Below are 16683 nucleotides of genomic sequence, written 5' to 3' on the forward strand. Positions count from 1 at the left end.
CTACTTTCCATGTTAAAATGAGATTAAGGTTTTAGACGTAAATGCAGGGCAGTAAGAGGACTACAGAAAGATCTGGTTTTGTGAGCATTTAACACCATAGTGTGTTTCCTCTGCTCAATTTGTAAGTTACTCAGTTTAGTTGAACTCTTAATAGGATTTCACTTTTTTTTTTTTTTCAAATGCAAGTTTATCAGATTTTGGCTTTTTCTGAAGATTTTGGTTGCTTCTCCAGATGCAAGTTGAAACAAATCCCTGAGAAGTAGAGCAAACACATTCTGAAGTCTGCATGTGTGTGTAATTGCCTGTTGTGTGTGTAATTTCCTTGCTTGGCCTTCCAGTCCAACATCTTGGGTTTTGATAAATGAATATCAGAGTATTTATTTCATATGGGCTGTAAAAGCAAATTACCCTCCCAACAGGAAAAGAAAGTGCTACTAGAGATTGTACAGCAATTTCCTCTTAGCATCTAAGAGGCAAAGGGGAGGACTCTACCTCATCACAAACTCTTTCAAACTGAATGCCTATTCACAGGTTAAAATTAGGGATATTGAGCCTGGCATTGATCTTGCCAGTTGTTGAGGAACGAGTTTTGCTTTAATTTCTTTGTGAAAGACTTGATCCAGTGTTGTAGCTGGTTCGTCATCGTGATGAAGGTCATGGCTGGTGTTTGCTAATACGTGTCCTGGTGTGCTTGGATGTGGGGGTTTTTTCAGTCTTTTCCCACTTCACCTTATCTGTGAAAGCTAGTATGGGATTCATTTCTTATCACCAATCCAGTGCCTGTGTGAGCACAGCAGCTGGGTACCCTTCCTGTCTCCCTGTGTCTTCCAAGTCGGCAGCAGACTGTGTCCCTGTCAGTATCCTGTGTAAGTATCCGTATCCCAGAGAAGCCGAGACTGAGCTGGGAGTGCCTGGGAGGAGGCCGGTTTGCACAGCGGGCGTGCCCCGGAGTGCTGCAGCAGCCAAGGGTCCTTCCTGGGTATCCTTATCTTCACAGGGGCAGAAGTCCATCTGTGCAGGCATTTTTCCCAGTCCTGCACTGCAGGTTCTCGCCAGGAGCAGAGAAGGGAGAGATAATGCCATACTCTCGAGAGCTATGATTTCAGGACCTCTTTTACTTATTCATTAGAGACTAATTAGAGTCTGTGTCTTGCAGAGTTGCAGTCCCATGAGCTACAACCATTCTCTATGTTCTATCTCTTTTCAGATCTTTTGTAAAACATGGTGAACAACAAGTGGTTTTCCACAACAGAGGGACTACTGATCATGTCTGTCCCAAGCAATTCTTCCAAATGGAAAAACCCATCCAGGCATATTCTCAGCATCTCACTGTAGTATGCTTACTGCTCATTTCTGGCTAATATTTTAATCCTACCTAATTGAAAGTATCTTTGGAATAGCAGGAAGCAGACTTCTGCTTTAGTTAGCAAACTTGCTACTCTGTTCTGCAAATTTTTCTGACATGAGGAAGAACTTTCCTGTGTGAATGACTGAGTGTACTGCAACATTTTGCCCAGAGAAGTTGTGGTCTCCCTCCCTGGAGATATTCAAGAACCCTCTGGACACAATCCTGTGCTGTGTGCTCTAAGATGACCCTACTTGAGCAGGGAGGTTGGACCAGATGACCTACTGTGGTCCCTTCCAACCTGACCCATTCTGTGATTCTGTGATTTTACTTGGCCTTCACCAAGATGTCTCTCGGTGACCCCTAGCAGCTCTCCTTTACTACCATCATGTGAGGGTCTCAAATATATATGTGTATATATATATGTGTGTGTGTGTGTATGTATAGGGGGTTTTTTAAAATAATTTTGTCTGCTTTCTCTTCTGTTTCTCAGTCCTTTTCAGAGCTTATTTTGGACTGAAAGGAACTGAAACAGCTGCAGCTGCACCAGGTGGAGAAGTTTGGACCAAGAAAACCCTCTAAGAATCACACAGAAGCAAAACTCTTGGGCCTTGTGTCAGGGTATATTTGCACTCTTCAAATGACTTCAAGTTTCCAAGAGCATTGCTGCACAACCTTTGAAAGGCTTTCAGGATCATTGTTTAAAGGTGCTGCACAACCTTGCGTGCTTTCCATATTTTCCTTCATGGTAATTGTTTTCTTCTCCAAACTGAATGCAGCACAGCACATCTGCCACAGCTGGCAAGCAGAACAGCACCAGCTAATTCACATCTAACTACTGCCACCCACAGAACATTTATCTGAGTACTACAAACAGGCCTGCAGAACAATATCATGTTGTCATAAACAGGTAATAAATAGAGTCTAAAATTAATATTAGTCACCCAGTTCAGGATTTTAATATATGTCATTTTCATAACTGGCAACCGGTTGAATAGAATTTAATGTACCTGAATTACCAAGTGATGAGAAAAGAAGTGGAGAAATAAAAAACAGAGTAGATTGAGACAAGTAATTGGTGGTTCTCGGCATGATCTTTTTATAAAAAAACACCCAAAATACTTTTTCAGAAAGCAGTCAGTCCTATGATGCTTGTTAGGCTAATCATTGCTTTTCTTTTTGACTTTGACTGTCAGTTGACTATTAGCAGTATGTTTATAGTTAATTCCCCTTCTTGCCCACAATGACAGTAATAATGCCTAGAAATTATCAGTTTAAAACTTTTTTTTTTTAAAAAAGGATGAATGGGAGCCAGTCTCATGTATGTGAAGAATTAAATTTCAAGAACAGAATTTCTTGTGTGTAATTTAAGCACATTTACAAAATGCAGCCATCAAACTCAGGATTTTAAAAAAAAAATATGTAGTGGATTGCTCTGGGTATAATCCTTAAATGTTGTGGTGCAAAAAAGGGAAAAGAGATATTTCAAAAAGCCCAATGAACTTCAGTTTTATTAATACGTATCAAGATAAAAACTGGATGTAGGGAAAAATAGATAGCCAACACAATATTTTCTGAAGCTGATTTTATATCTAACTCTGGGTAGGCTGCTTCTGCTCTGGACTTTACATAAGGCTGCTATAGACTTTTTTGGCTATAGCAAAAGCCATATGGTCTGGCTACCAAAATTAGATTCTGCTTAGCTTACAGCCTACAGAGGCTCCAGCAGCCATGCTGCCGACCTTTGAGAGGAGGAAGGAAAGGGCTTTCCTTTGCATCACTCAGTCACAGCCCACAAAACATCCCTGCATTTGCATGTGCTGCTTGCAGTTACCTAATGTCACACCTCAGCACATCTGCTACCACCCAGGACCTGGCTGTGAATTAAAACTCCCTTGTCTTACCATTTTAACATATGTCCTTGTCCAAACTGTTCTGTCTGCCTCATTTTTTCTGCATTTTTTCAGCAGGAGAACATCATCACGTGAAATGATACTACCTTGTGCATGTTGGATCTTTCAGGTAAGGGCGCAGCTGTGGTGGCTAAACATGGAGAATCTGATCTTCACAGTCTCTGATACTGTGAGGATGGAGCTCTTCAAATCCAGCACTGCTGCAAATCCCAACAAAACTCTTAAAAAAGCATTGCCCTAATGAATCACTGTAGGAAAGTACCATGAAGCCAGACCAGAGAGACCTCAGGGCTACCTGGAGGAGGCCCATCTGCAACCTGTGATTTCTTTCTCAGTCTGGGTTTTTTATAGACTCTGTAATTTAGCAACATTTAGCTAAGAGGCATTTTGCTTCTGACTCTGGTTATGTAAAAGTGTATCACTTTATAAAGCCAGTGGGATATACAGTTGGGGGGAAAGTGGACATTGTTTTTAAGATGAGAAATCAGTTGGTTTGGGTTTTTTTAAATTTAACATAGGTTTGTTTTGCATGAAAACCACAACTGTCTCATCTGCAATAGAATAGCACTTTGACACATGAAAGTTCACGGTGCTCAGAGATGAAAAGTGACCTGACCCCGCTGTGCTGACAGAAGTCCGAGCTGAACCTACAGCTGTCCCACAAAGCAGCTTTTGCACGTGCTGCATGAGCCAAAAGAGAGCAGAGCTGCCGCGGTGGCACAAAGCTTTGCTGTGGGAGCCGCGACCCCTCTGGAACTGCCCTGTCCACGCGCTGCCGGCGGGAATGATGTCTCAGCAGTGCCCAGCAAATACAGCTGTGGGTAGGAGTTTCTGCGTCAAAAGGAGGCACGCTCTTTACTCAGGGTGTAATTAAGCTGTAAATCTCATTGCCACAGAAATTTGTGGATGCCAGATTTTCACATATGCCTGAAAAGCAAAGAAATTCAAGTGGAAAAGAGCTGCCAGGCAGAATTAAAAACACAGAGGTACCAGGAAATCCTTGAGCAGAGGCTCACTGGAGGCTGGGAGTGGAGTGGGGAAGCAGTTCTCTTATGGTTGCTTTTACTTACCACTTTTTGCTGGGCATTTGCTATTAGCAAGAGGCTCTTCACCCTTTAAGTATTGCTGACAGCATCCATCAAGAGCTGGCTTCAGTCCTCTGCTTTGCCACATGCTTTCTGTGTAACCCGGTTTTCCTTCCTTCAGGGGAAAACAGGAATTGGAGCATTTTCTAACCTCCCAAAGGGCCAAAAACTGCTTACATTAGGCTTGAGAAGTGCTTAGAAATGCAGGGTACGGTGTGGGCTGGTGGCTGGTGTTGCCGTGGAGCCAGGCCCCGCTGACAGACTCAAACTCGTGGTAGCCAGACTGCCATGGGCCCGTGGTGGGTGCCTGTGGCGGGGATGGTGGTGGGGCTGATGCCTTAAGCTTCAGCTTTCATATGTTCAGATTCTGTGCTGCCTAGGGATGTAGTTCTGAGTCTCATATTAAGTGCCAGCGAGCTCTCTTCACGAGTAGACAGACAAAATAAATCCTTTTCCTGCTGAGGACCAAGGATAGCTTTCAGCCCAACAACATAAACAACGGTGGACTGAAGAGAGAAAACAAGAAGGATGAGACCTCACAACCCCAAGTTGTAACTGGACAATTAAACCCCAATATGCAAATGGACCAAAACATAAAAATGTAAGATTTTGTGATCGGTCAGCCATTTCGTGACCAGCCTTAGTCCACCCTGGGTGTAGCCTGGTCAGGCTCCTGTCCTGCCCATGGTGGATCCTGAAGGCCTTTCAGCAAATACCTACTTTATTCTCTAGCTCTGTCCAGCCTCTGTTTCAGGTCAGCCTTCCCAAGGCATCAGGGCTGCTCCAGCCCCTGGTTTTCCATGCGAACAAGTTTATGGCAGAGGTAACCCCTGGGCTTCAGCCCCAGCACCAGTTTGGAAGCCGCAGGGAGTGGTGTGGCTTGAAGCAATTGAATAATATCTGTGTAGTCCATAAAATCAATCTAACATTAAGTTTGCTACTCTAGAGGACTAACGATAACCAGACAATATCTAAACAATGTGACAAAACCAAACACTTATAAAAAAAATTAATCAGTTTTCCTTAGTGCCTCATTCAGCTGAACAGGAATTTCAATCTTATCAATTCTCCTTTCTTAGACAAGTTAGTGCCCTTAACTTATGACAAAATCATAGCTGCATTTTCATCCTTCTTTCTTCTAACCATATTCCCTCTGACAGACATCCTTCTTTGGGGCACTGCTTCCATGGCTCAGTGCCACCACTGCCGTAGCTCTCCCAGCAGCAGATGCTGGACCTTCTCAGAGCAGCAGCAATTAAACACACTGCATTAAACAATTCATAGAGAGACTGTCTCCTGGAATGGAAGCAGGGCTCTGGGTCTGTCCAAATTTCAGCAGTGAAACAGACGGAAGTGGTTGTTCCCCTAGGCTGATGGGCAACCCACGTCTCTGACCTCAGCTGAGCTGCTCACTGACAACCCTGTGACAAATGCCTGTGATAACCATGGTCTCTGATGATTACTTTTATCTACCCTGCAGATACCATAACTGGAAAAGGGAGATGAAGGAGAGTCAGTTTATAGTCCTACTTTTGAAGGTGTGTCTCCCCAGCTATCTGACTGTGCAAATGGTGAACTTCCACAAAAATCAAGTTGCTCTGATTCACACAATAACCTGGGAACTGCTTTTCATCTCCCTAAACCAAAGAGGTTTGGTTTTCAGTCAGAATTATCGTCTCCTTGTATTAGCAAGAGCAGACTGCTTTAGTGAGAACACTTTATGATCTGTAACCTTGTCTCAGTCCTCTTATGTCCCCTGCCTGAGGCTCAGCTCCACCAGCCCCTTGTCCTTGCCTAATGAGGTCTGATGGTCACCCACTGCCTACTTCAAATACCCACCTTTGTGGACAGGACCCTAAAAATGCAGAAGTGGATTAGCTACGGATCTCCAGGCACACCTACCACCTGTTTAAATGTGTTTAAAGTAATAGAAGTAAGTCAGCTTTAACTCTAGATTTCCTGGACCTCAGGCAGCTTCTCAGGCTTGGGCAAGCGTTAGGCATTGCTGTCAGCAGCTTCAACTCTGTGGGTGGAAGGGGAGTTCTGAATCTCATATAAAACCCTGAAAGTCAAGAAATGACAAACATGACCTAAGTTTAACAGAAAATGTTCCCTCATACTGGCATAAAGTAATAAAATGTAAATTAAAAAGAGCATTCTAACTTTTAATATTTAAGAAAAACAACCCATATAATTGACATAGGCATTTGGGATTTTCTGTTTAGATTAAAAGCTACCCATTAAGACACTTTATGACAGTTACAGCACTTTTGAAAATTATTTATGTTCCCTTATATAAAAGCTTCTCCACTGGCAATGGTGCAAACCATTTGAGTAGGCTGGGCAGCAGGCAACACTGAGATCAGAAATGCTAAGTGCAGCTGAAAACTTTCTTCCCCAAGATGCTGAAGAGTCTGCCTGTGAGGAGGAGCTGCTCTCACCTCAAGGTCCCAGGTTGGATGGAGCAAAATGTAGTAGCACTGGCAAGCAGGAAAGCTGCTGGAGGTGGAAGCCTGGTGTATGGGATTTGAGGCACTAAATGCTATGAGCTTCCTGGAGCGGAAAGAAAAAGGCAAAAGTCACTTCTTTCATGCTGGATCTCCTGGAACAGCAGCAAGCCCAGGCTCCCAGGGCACGCATATGTCTGAGAGAACACCAGCTGGTATTGGAAATAAAACAGGACTGGCTGTTAAATTGTTTCCAAGGTGAATGTCACCAAGGACTTAAAATTTTGTGAATCCTCTTTTCCAGCAATGTTATCCAATGTATTTGTGCTAGAGCTCATCTTGCACTTTTTGCACCTTTTGTTTGAAATTGTCATTTTTTATGACCCGTAGATTTACTTGATTTACGCATCAGGTAGAAACAAGTTTGCATGTACCCAGGCACCTCTGCACACAGGGGAGCTGTGGCAGCGTGCATGCCCTGTTTGACTCCAGCTCCATCATCCTCCTCCAGGCAGAGCTTGTCCTTTCCCTATGCTACTCAGGAAAGAAGCCGCCATGTCATGTGGGAAGGGGACAATACACCAAAACTTGCTTCAGTAATTTTAAGGTGGATTTAATTTGGAATTGGTCAGCCTTGTATGTGTCCCTGCAAGAGTTTTGTTACCCATATTGCACATACTACATGTGTTGATGCATTAAAGGAGGAGATTGCTACTTCTTGCTCTCCCCCTCTTTAATTAAGAGTTGCTTTCCACCCTTGAGAAAGGTGTTCCCTTGGGTATGCCTTTCTATTTTAAGGCTTAGATTGCTTTCCTGATACTTCCCACAAAACTACTTTACCCTGAGGGCAGAGGACAAATAACTTTGATATCTGAAAAGGGTGAGAGATGCCTCTGTCAGCCAGTAATGTTCTGGGAGACTCTGTGCTTGGCATGTGTCTGGGCACTGCAACCAGCACCTGCTGGAATTAATGGGACACAACCTCATTTGCCTGTAATGAGATGAGAGGACTGAGGCAATTACACAGAATCGCTTGTACTGGAGCATCATGTCAAGGGACAAAGCATCCCACTCCAAAATTAGTCTGCTGAAGTGATTTTGCAAGCCACAAGGCAGCAATCGGGGAGTAACTGGATCAGTTAAAATTTAACTACCATTTTTATGAACCAGTTTCTGAGAAAGGCTCTCAAAAAAGATACCAAATTTTTTTAAAAAATCATAGAAAAATAAAATCTAAGTATTTCTTCACTTTCCTTAAAGTTTGTTGAGAGCTTGATGGGGCTCTTGACTGCTCAATGTGATCAGGTCAGATGGTAATGAAGGATAATAGGATCAGTGGACCCTCTCCTCCCCATCCCAAAGCCAGGCTCCTCTCCACAGAAAAGGAGTCAAGTCCTTGTCATAATCTCCCAAACCCAAGCACACTTAATGCTTTCTTCTCCCCAGTCATCAGTCTTGAGAGTCATTTCTTCTCCCTCTCATAAGTCTTTCCCAGCCAGCGTGGAAGATCCTCTTCACCTCCTCACAGCTCTCACTCCCATCGCCTGTGTCCTCTCCTCACCCTGGAAAAAATCTTCTACTCTGGCAGCACCCTGGCTTCCTTAACTCAGTATCTGCTCTCCATTTGTTCAGCTCTGCCATTTTATTTAGATAAAGAAGCATCTCCTCACCCTCCTGTGCAAGTTGCCAAGGGCTGGGAACAGCTGGGTATCCCACCTCAGCCGGCCGTGTCCCACCCTCACAGCCCTGACTGTGCTCATGGTTGTCTTGTCCTCTGCCACCAGCAGCAGCATGAGGGGAGGCAGAGCTGAGCCTGTGCTTGGAGCATCCTCTCTGCCTCCAACCTTCCTCATCTGTACAGTGGGAAGAATCACAAGCAGCCATAGGGAATTGCCATGGTAAGTATCTTGAGCTACTCTGGTGAGAGTCATTACAGATCAACCATAGGGATCCAGAGTGCTTTTTTATGGGTACATTTTCATTGGCTTCTTTACTGGCTAAAAGATGGATTTAAACCAGACTTTGCTGGCATAAGACTCAGTGAAACCATTGAGGGAAAGGAAAAAGGTGAGGGCAAAAGAAGGAAAGGGAGCTTGAGGGAGCTGGTAAAAGGGACTTGTATGGTGAATAGCAGCAAAGGGAGCACCACAACTGCACCCCTTCATCCCCCAACTCCCTGGATGAAAGCTTCTCCATCCATGACAAAGGAAGAGGAATCCTCGGGATGGCCAACAAGAGTCACCATAGGAATAGCTTGCAGTTCCACATCACCTTCAAGCCAGCTCCCCACATGGAGAAGAAATATGTTACTCAAGCTAGAAAACCAGATGGCAAAACTAAGGAAGCTGCCAGGGCATCTCCAGGACCAAAGGTTACAAACTTGTGGCTGCAGAGCTTAGTGTCAGCCAAAGGTGGGCCCTGATAGACAGGGAGGCATTTCACAAAACCTCCAGGTTTTGCTCTGCCCTCACAAGCTGAAGAACATTATTTTAGCAAATGCATACTAGAAGTTTGTTCTCAGTAGGTTAACAAATAGGACTAGCCTGTTAAAATTTTTAGATTTTCAGGAATGTAATAAACAAGAATATTGCTTTGAGCAGTTTCTTTGATGGAAGAGAACAAAATATTTAAGTATGACCACAGAGAGGAAAATTCACAGTGTAGTTTCTATGTTACCACACCAAACAGAAGGACAGCATCTTTAACGGTAGCAAAAAACTATAACTTTCAAACCTACAGGGAACAAACCAAAAGCTGGATATATTCATATCCAGCAATATTCACTTCAGGTTGCTGCCTTGCCACCAGATCTGTGCAATCTGAAAGGTGTAGGATCCATGATCTTATAGCCAGGCCCTCCTAAATCTGAGCAGGAGTTTAATCCTGAGGAAGAAAAAAGAAGCCACAGTGTACAAGGACAACCAGATGCTTCCTGGGTTCTGCTCTGTTCACATTTTCTGATATCCCTGCTTGGACAGGGGATGCCTGCAGCATCCTCTTTGCTTGGTACTACCCTGCTGGATGGGGTGGGGTGGGATGGGATATACTACAAAGCTTTATGGAGCTCTGCTGGCATTTTTCACCATGCCGGCACCTGCAGGAGGCACAGCTTGCCCTCCCACAGTGTGGGAGAATGACAGGCTGAAAATCATAGAGATTGCAAAACGTTGGACTGTTTTCAGGATTCAGAAAACTGCTGTGAAGGAAGGAAATGAAGGGTATTTCACAGGGAGTCACTTCCAATACTGTCACTTCTCACAGTGTCTCCTGACTTCATCTCAAAAGTACTGGCCATTTGTAGCTGGGGCACATGGAACAACATGTTCTTCTTTACATAAATGTAGCTGCATAAAGCCATACTATTTTCACCTCTCCTAAAATGCCAACTGGAGGCTACTTAATCAAGAACTGACAGCATTCATTGTTAAGAACTTTCTAAAGAGCATACTGAGTGTAGCCTGTCAGTAGGAAATGGGTGCCTGGGTTTGTAACGGTCCACACAAAACAGAGGTTGCAGAGCTTGGCTTTGGATGGAGATGGGTCCCATGTGCACTTTCTCCTTCCTGTAGGCAAGTGATCAAGGACATGGAGATCCTCCAAACACTGGAGGCTGAACCTACATATAACAAAAGGCCTACAGTAACCTGCAAGATAATTACCTGTGGGACCTTCAATTCATGATTCCCAGATGATTTTCCTGCCTGCTGTAAGGTAGAGCACTATTTCCCACTCAGCTTTTTACAGACCATGATGACTTTCACTTACAGCAAAAATAAAACCATGTCATCTTGTGCATGTGAATGGCTTGGAAACATTTTTTATTGGCTTAAAAAGAAGTGTTCACAAGGTGTTAAAAAGTACCTTTACTAGAGAAGAGAAAAAGACCTGTGAACATATCAGAGCGCACCTACAATTTATGGGAAGTAGTGTTAATATAATTATATAGTTACAAGCACTGATAAAGTAAGACAAAGAAAGAAGAAAAAATATGTTTGTAGGACTGTGGCCTCAGTGAAGGCCAAACACTTGATCCTGTGCTGACTACTATAAACTAAAAGTAATGTCCTTGAAATCAGGTTGGGCTGCCTGAGGCTAAAACCAAGAAATGCTAGAGCAGGCAGAAGATTAAAGTAATTACTTATAGCAGATGGTCTCAATTGAAAAAAAAAAGTGACTACTGCCACTGAAACAGAGAAAAATATTTATTATAAAGTTATTGCAATACAGCTAAGGTTATGTGTGGATGTAAATATATAATCCAAAATGACTGCCAGTGTCAGTGATTTCTTGCATGCAAGGTCTCCCTGACACACAGTGCAGAGCTGGGGCATGGATAGCTCCAGGTGAGCGTTAAAAGAAGAGAAGGTGTGTGTAGGATCAAAATGCAGGCTGGAAAGAGTGGCCATAACTGAGTGAACTAGAGGTTCAAAGAAAAGAGCACTCATTTGTGGAGCTTGGATGCAGACAGAAGGCTAAACCAGCCCTGCTGTGCCAGGGCAACCTGGACACCATCAGAGTGCAGCTTTCCCACCCCTATTCCCAGCTCTGCCAAGAGTGCTGTGCTGAGTGACCTTTGCTCCTGGGCTCACCATATGAGCCATTAAACCTCACAGAACAGTGCCAGGGTAAGATGGGGAAGGCTGAATTAGGGAAGTATTTGGAGAGACCAGATTTTGTCCAAGCTTAAGTCCATGGATTTCATTAAAAGTAACGATCTTAAGGTTTTTTGCTCAATGGGAACAAATATAATAAATCAGCAAATGTTTAACTGAATGCCTGAAGAGGGCATAGACCCAGACTAATCTCCAGAGGCTCTGAGTATGAAGATCGTGTTAATTTGGGCAAGGGAATTTAGGTTTTTCTTATACTTTCCTATACAAAACAATTATTTAACCTCAAATACCTTTGTATACCTGCAGCTAGCTAAGAAGCCTGTAACACATTTCATCCTTCCATTTTCTAAAACATTCTGCAATCTATACCCAGACTACTACATAGGAATTAAATCTTCTGTAGGAACATTCCAAATCAATCTACCTAGAGAGTAATTTTTTTTTTCACTTCATAGTTCTGGGTCAAAGATTAAAATAGACTGTGATATTTTCTTCATAAAACCCCACATTTCCTGACAAATTACTTTTTTGTAAGTAACAGAGACTACTGCTATGAAAAGATATGGTTTTGCATACTCAGTATTGACAGACGTTAGTGTCTCTTATTTCTTGCAAGGATTTTAAATTATATTCAGATGTTTAAAATCAGGAAAGCAATTTTAGTTCTGAAGGCTATCAGAGGAAAATGTTAGGAGGCCAGTTAATTGATTTTTTTATTTGCTGTTGGTTTGGTCACCCATGGCAGGTCTGCTCTGTGGCAGCCACCCCAGTGTCCCCAGTGTTCCACAAAGGATCAAGGCAGAACACAGCATGTGATTGCAGTCCAAATGACCTGATCCGAGCAGATGTCAGAGCCCAGAGACTCACGCTTTGGCAGTGGGCAATATTCAAGCACTCTGAGGGCAGGCAAATGCCTCATCACATCAAGTATCAGAAAGCTGATCCTGTGCCAAAAGTCACAGACCTGGTGACAAGGATGGTGGCTGGATGTACAGCTGGATGTCATACTCTCAGGATCTAGGAGAACAGTGCATGGGAACTGGGCAGGGGACAACTGGCTGAAATTACACCACATGAAAAAAGTTTTAATGAGAAGAGAAGAGTACAACCAGGAAATATTTTGAATTTCAGGCATAACAATTCTTCAGGCAAACCATAATTACTGTATTTGCATTGGTCATGCCAGGATACTCTGCCAGAAAAAAAAATGGTAAAATCTTTCATCCAGTATTAAGAGGTCACTTAAAGAAACAACAGTGTGTCTTTCAAGCCTGGTTCCCCAGTGCCTGCAAGTTGGAGTCCAAGCCTATGAACAATGAAACAAAAATGGAATATTCATCTTAATCCAAAATGATGTTTTGTGACATATTTGCAACTTACATCTCTGACCAAGTGTCCTGGGTTGAAGTATATTCTATCACCATCTTCATGAGCTGTTGAAACCAGGTGAGGCAGTGCTCCCTGCCTCCTCCACTCTGGCTTATCTTCTGTTAATGGGCCCATCAGCACCTTTGCTACACAGCTCACAGATAACCCCCTCCTGGACTACCTCCTGTTAATGGGCCCATCAGGCCTTATCACATGACTCACCATCCCATTGTGAGATGCTCCGCCCAGAGGGAGGAGCCAAGCATTCCAGCCTGGATATAAGCTGAGACTCTGAACACCAGAGGGGTGCTTACCCACTGAATTCCCAGAGGACCTGAGCTACCAGACCTTTCTACAGGATCACTGCTTCAGGAAGACCACCTCATCTGGACTGCTTCCATCACTCCGCTCAGGTTGTATTCTGACTCTGTCAGTGGTCTTTTGTATTATTGCATCTATTCTAGTTTACTTTCTTTCCTTTTTTTTCCTATTAAATTGTATCTCTGACTTGGAGCCTCTCATTTGTTGTGCTTTCAAACCACTACACCAGGTCACTAGGAATACAGTGCTGCCTCTCAGAGTGCCATACCAGAGACACAACATGCACAAGCATCTAGAGGACATGCAAGTCCAGAGGTAGGCCACAGGATCTCCACAAAGTCGGGAAATTCAGGGGCAGTCAGCAAATGGGGAGGTGAAGACTTTCATTGTCTGCTGCTGGGTTTGGAGAATTTCCCTTCCCAGCAATCATATAAAAAAACTCCCTTCTATAAAGCTGGCAGCAACATGCATTCTGAGAAAACTATTATCTTACCGGATTACAGTGTTTTATTGATGTAATGTGTCACCGCTGTAAGAAAAACTGGTGTCTTTCAAGTTTTGCTTTATTGGGGTTTTATGCTGAGCTTCTTACTCCAGCAAAACACTCTCTTAGATACTGCTCTAAATGAAAAGTGATGAAAGATGCCCTCAGACTACACACCAATTTTCTTTGCACAGGCGTATGTGTTAAAAGGACAAGGACATTGTGTTAGTACAGCACAGACTGTAGGCTCCAATAATTCCCCCCTACTTATTCAAGCACTGATGAGACAAAAGTTGGAGGCCGAAGTTATTATCTACAAGGTAGTTTACCTAATTGGAGGTCAGAGGGTTTCTGAATCTGATCCAGGAGGGCTGCTAAAGCCAGCAGAAATTGTTAGCATGGCTCCTCAGCTATGTAGGTACTCCACATGGATCTGGGGAAGCCCTGGGATCTCTGAAGTATATGGCCATTCTCATGGTATCAGACAGACCTCTGACAACTTACTTCACCTTCCTACAGAACAGCTTCACCTTCCTTTTTTAGACTGTCATGGCCACAGCTCTCTATTATTGCCCTTCACATACTTAATTGATTAGGATACCCTTCACTAATTCACTGTTAACCCCCAGTGTAAGTCAGACAAAAAATTCTTGCCACCAATTCCAGGGAGGAAAAAAAGGGACTCAGAGAGATTGGTTTTGAAAGAACTTTACAGATAATAACTATGCAGCACATCAAATGGTTCAGAATGATGTAATACAGCTATTGCATAAAGAAAATGGGTAATGGAATGATTTTACAAACTTCATAGAAAAAATCTTGATACTGTAGTTCTTTAAGCTTTAAGCTTTAGGATGTTAAGAGGCAGTAATGGGTGGCCATAACAACAGAGCTCAATTGTGCCTGTACTTTAGTTGCTGAGGGAAGAAGCACTGGGCCAGGCCATCAGGGCACAGCAAGAGCAGATGCCAGGTTGAGTGGAACCAAAGGCCAGGAACAGGCAGCCCATAGGTGTTACACCTCAGGCTGGGGCCAGATGCAAGACCCTCAGAACAAAAGCATCTACTGAGGAAAAAGTTGTACAGACCCTCCTGAAGTTCCTCCACTCGAAAAATTCCCAGGTTGAGCAAGGCATTTTATCAGCCAGCCAGCCAGCCAGCCAGCCTTGAGGACACAGCTAAACTCTTGTTGCAAGATATACTGTTGCAAGAACTTCATCTAAATATCAGCCTTATTTTCTTTTAGTCACCTCAATCAGCCTGACCTCATTCTTTGTTTGGCTGCAGCTGCACAGCTGAAAGGTTGATTCCTTCCACTCCATCTTACCTCGACCTGTTGCCTTCCATTCTTCTTCTCAGGACATGTCTCTGGCTAGCCTTAGGCTAAAAGTATCAGCCTGTATCTCTATCTCTAAGAGAGTTAAGAAAATATTTATAACATCATTTTATTATCACTAACCACTCTATTATTTGTTCCTTATGTTAAAAGCAGCCTTTCCACCACACCTGGTGGGGCTGAGAGAGTGCCTGTAACACAGAATTCGTCCGTACTAAACACAGCTCCACCTTGCCTGCCTCAGGCAAGCAGCTTGTACAGTACAGGTGCCAATGTCCTCACCCAGAATTCCTGCTGGGGACAGACACACAGCCACCTTAAATGCACCCCCGATGTCATACAGCACGGCATGCACCACCCTGGATGTGCCCTGGGGCCGTATTCAGCCCTGGCTGGACACACTCCTACTGTGGGATTTACTGCCATACCTGCCTCACAATGCAAGGACAAAGGTTACAAAGCTCCGGGCACAGGAGTCAATGCATTATTTCTGAACAATTCACCATTCTAGTGAATGGCACCGGGATAAATAATGCATCATTACGTAATGGTAACAAATACCTCAAAACCTCCTTAGATGCTGTATTTTCCCTGCTAAAATACCCACCACATATTTAAACTTCACATGCACTTCTCTTTCTGTGCACTTGAAATGACAATGTGGAAATGAGAACCAATGTTTACAAAATGAAGGAAATATATATTCTCTTCAGTTTATCTACTAAATTTTGTTTTTCATTTACTGCTGTCATCCCAAACTGCTGTACGCTCCTGTGGAATCTCTTCAATCCATTATCACATCTTGCCAAGCACCAATTAATACAACACAATCTGCTCCAAATCCTGAGCATTTGCCATGTTCCAAATGTGCTTCCCTAAAATGGGCATCTGCAGACTCTTAGGTTTTGCCCATTTTGTCAAGGATTTTACATAATTTTCCAGTAATGCAGTGCTTGGAATTCCTTATAGATTCAAAACAGAGGTAAATGCCTTACTAACCACTAAGTATATAACAGTGCAATGAGAACTGAATCCAGTTATGAATGTGGTGTTTTAAATCCAAGAATAACAACCCAGACTGTCATGATCCTGCTGACTATATGCTACAACAAAGTCCCAAGATGCTGACTATAAGGAAAAACAGACAAACCACATTTATCTTTTCCCTGGATTCCCACCAGCCCCCAGAATGATAAACATGTTTTCACTCACTTGGGGAGATGTTCTTGCCCTTGCTGGTAGTCTTAGTTCTATTCCTTTATGTACTTCATTTTCTCCCACTTTTTCCATATACATGAACACTGATTAGAGTCTTGTCTTTTATCTTATTTAACTGTCCCATTACTTTCTCAAAAGAAGAGATTTTTAGTATGCACTCCTGATGAAATGCAGATTGCAGCAACCATTACACTTCATGTGTCCAGCACATCAACAGAACTGCCACTGCAATCCCTGATAAAACACTGATAACTGCTGAAGATATATTTAACATTATAACCTTTGGGTTATAATGTTAAATATAACAAGATAAGAAAACCTGAGTTCAAATATTACCATGTGTCTAGTGAAATCTCAGGAGACCCTCTGAATCAAGCCCTGATCCAAGCAGAAGACCCTTGTCCTAGGACATAAAACTCTGCAGATATCACCAGGAAGGATGAGTGGAATCCATAGAAAACTCCCTTATTCCATGCTCCCTGCTATTTTGGTGACATTGCAATTTTTATTTATGCTGGTCCTCAATTTATACTGTTTATTCAAAGGTAGAAGAG

Source organism: Chamaea fasciata, unplaced genomic scaffold, assembly GCF_029207755.1.
Source record: "Chamaea fasciata isolate MVZ Bird 193981 ecotype frontalis unplaced genomic scaffold, bChaFas1.0.hap1 SCAF_3, whole genome shotgun sequence".
Classification (NCBI taxonomy): Eukaryota; Metazoa; Chordata; class Aves; order Passeriformes; family Sylviidae; genus Chamaea; species Chamaea fasciata.